The sequence below is a fragment of the Neophocaena asiaeorientalis genome, unplaced genomic scaffold (assembly GCF_003031525.2).
Source record: "Neophocaena asiaeorientalis asiaeorientalis breed wild unplaced genomic scaffold, Neophocaena_asiaeorientalis_V1.1 C48882478, whole genome shotgun sequence".
NCBI classification, from domain to species: domain Eukaryota; kingdom Metazoa; phylum Chordata; class Mammalia; order Artiodactyla; family Phocoenidae; genus Neophocaena; species Neophocaena asiaeorientalis.
In genome coordinates, this window is record NW_020185040.1 from 1 (window position 1) to 2,681 (window position 2,681).

Consider the following 2,681-nt stretch of genomic DNA (forward strand, 5'->3'; position numbering starts at 1 on the left):
CATGCATGTGGGATCTAGTTGCCTGACCAGGGATTGAACCCTGCCCCCTGCACTGGGAGCGTGGAGTCTTCTACGCCACCAGGGAAGTCCTGCCTATTTTTAAACCCCTTCTCACAACCTGTCAAGTATTTCTAGGCATGGTGCAAAATCTCGCCCCCAGCCCCCAAGAAAACGGCCAGAAACATATGGACTCAAGATAGGGGAAGAGGAAAGACCACTTCCCAACTAGCTCAGAATAGCCTGATCATAACTCCAAGCAGTTCATAAAATTGTATGTCTGTGGCTCATACTATTCACCTTTCCTAAAAGTCCCTCATGCCTGCTGAAATCACTTTCCAAATGCCTTCCTTGTATCTAGAAATTTGATACCTACTAAGCTTGCCTTTTATCAAACTAGTAGTGACTCAATCTACTTTACCTGAAACTCAGGTACTAACCCTGAAGCTCTCAACTGAAAAATACTCATTACTGATTCAAACCAAAAACCCAGTTTACCAAAAAGGAGAAAGGGCAGCCAATAGCACTTGGAAAATGTTACATTTTATTATTTAACGCTGTTTCACCGTTATAGTTGTACACATGACTATTACTACAGGTCACTTTACAGTGACTGCAAAATGGCCTGAAATTTTAGCAGCACCCATTTTACACAAGATTTCTTTTTTCCACAGAATCACAGACACATCAGGAAAATAAGTTCAGCTTAAAATGTTGGTGAGGAAAACAAAAAAATGTTGGTGAGGTGGTAGAGATATCCTTTGATAAAATGCAATGTTAGAACAGTACTTGAGAAGACAGGGTTCTTTAAGTCCCAGATTTAACAAACATAGCCTAAGAGGAAGATAGGGATTTTCAAGATACATTCCTAACCTTTTAAATATGGCACCATGGATGTACCATTACTCAGCACTGCAGGAAATTAAGAACGAATTGGAATTATGCACTGTATTAGCTCCCAAGTTTTCTCAACAATCTCATTAAAAAAAAAAAAAAGAATTGGGAAGAGATACTGTTGAACTGGTGGGTAGGTTGGCATGGGAGGGGAAAGGGAGACCAGTTCTAATAGTCCTTGACTCCACTCCAGCTGTTCTGTTCCACACCGTCTGCTGAGCTGGTCCAGTCCCCTTCACTCAGTGTCACCAAAAGCAGCTTCAAGGCTTGATGGCAAGAGACCACCTCTTCATCTTCTGCTGCCTCTTTCTGCTGCCACTGACTGCCATGACCGTCTGCTATAGCTGCACCGTCCTCAGTGTGTCCAGTCCCCGGACAAGGAAGGGGAACCATGGTGAGACCCCAACCCCCAGGCCCTAACCCGTACCCTAAAACTATTGCCTCTAGCCTCGTAAATTTGATAGCTATCTATCAAACCAAAAGTGAGTTGCTAACCATATCTCTAGCAGCTGATGCTGCACATAACTTTATTGAATGCCTTCAATTCTAACCAGCCACTAGCCATCATTCTCTGAAGTGGAGTTAGCTGGGCAAGAATTAAGGAGAAGGGTGATCAGTATTCCTTTGCTCTTGGACACCAACAAGACTTCAAATAGACTTTGTAGCTTCATGTAACACAACAGCACTTCAATCGAAACCTTTTTTGCAGCACGTCTGTCATAATCTCTGGTGGGAGGGGAGCGTATAGTCCCAGGTTGGGGAGGGGAAGAGGGCTTGTACCATTCTCTTCCTTATAAGGGGAGAGCTCCATCTCACTATTTCTGCCCATCCATCAACTCAGAAGCTGAGTGGTTCTGCATTTGAGTGTATTTTCCAAGTTCCCAGCCCCTGCCGGTGAATTTGCCCTCTGCCGCTCCTTAGACAATCGCCCCCATGTTCATCTTCAGGGTCTGCGACTGGCCCTGCTTGTCTTGCAGACCTTCGTCCTCTGCTAGACATTTTATAACCTGCTGGGTCTTTGGTACTGGTTCTCTCCCACCATGCTAACTGAAGTGCCTCCCAGCCTCAGCCACATCCTTTTCCTCTTTGGCCTCCTCAGTGCTCCTCTGGATCCTCTCCTCTATGGGGCCTTCACCCTTGGCTGCCGAAGAGGGCACCAAGAACTTAGTATAGACTCCTCCAGGGAAGGAGGTTCTGGGAGAATGCCCCAGCAGGAGATTCAGACCCTTGGACAGATGAAAGTACAAACAAAGGTGGCAGCAAGAAAGGCAGGAGAAACAAAAGAGACATTCCTATGACATCCATTTGCTCAGGAGAGCATGTTTAAGAACAGAATAATTATTCTCTAGTATCATGAGAACATCTCACTTGTACCCCTGGCTCCCTTAGCTTCCAAAAGAAAGAAAGAAATACTGAGCAGTGTTTCTACTTTGACCCTAGGTGAGACTTGAGACTATATTTAATGTAGAAACTCACACAGAATTCAGTCCCTGGAAGAAGTATCTTCGCAGTGACCCAGAGTGTCTTACTGTAAATAGTGCTTCAGAGCTTGCAATGTTAGAACAGGAAAGTAATTTTAGAAAACAAAAATTGGACATTTATTCATAACTCAAAAGAAACACTAAGCAGGTAGGGTAAGAGATTAAGTATAGATGCAGTGAGTTCCACCCCAGCCCTATTTCTCCAAGGCTGCATAGTCAAACGGAATCTCTGGAGAGAACACCTGGACAACAGAGGATGGGTCAGCGACGCCTCCGGTCTGGACTCCTGCTGCGTCTGCGGCCACCTCT

General features: G+C 45.0%; 1 pseudogene; it reads left to right on the top strand.

The window, feature by feature from the left end:
* Positions 1–984: 984 nt before the first annotated feature.
* Positions 985–2,675, top strand: LOC112392066 (gonadotropin-releasing hormone II receptor-like; annotated as a pseudogene).
* Positions 2,676–2,681: the final 6 nt, after the last annotated feature.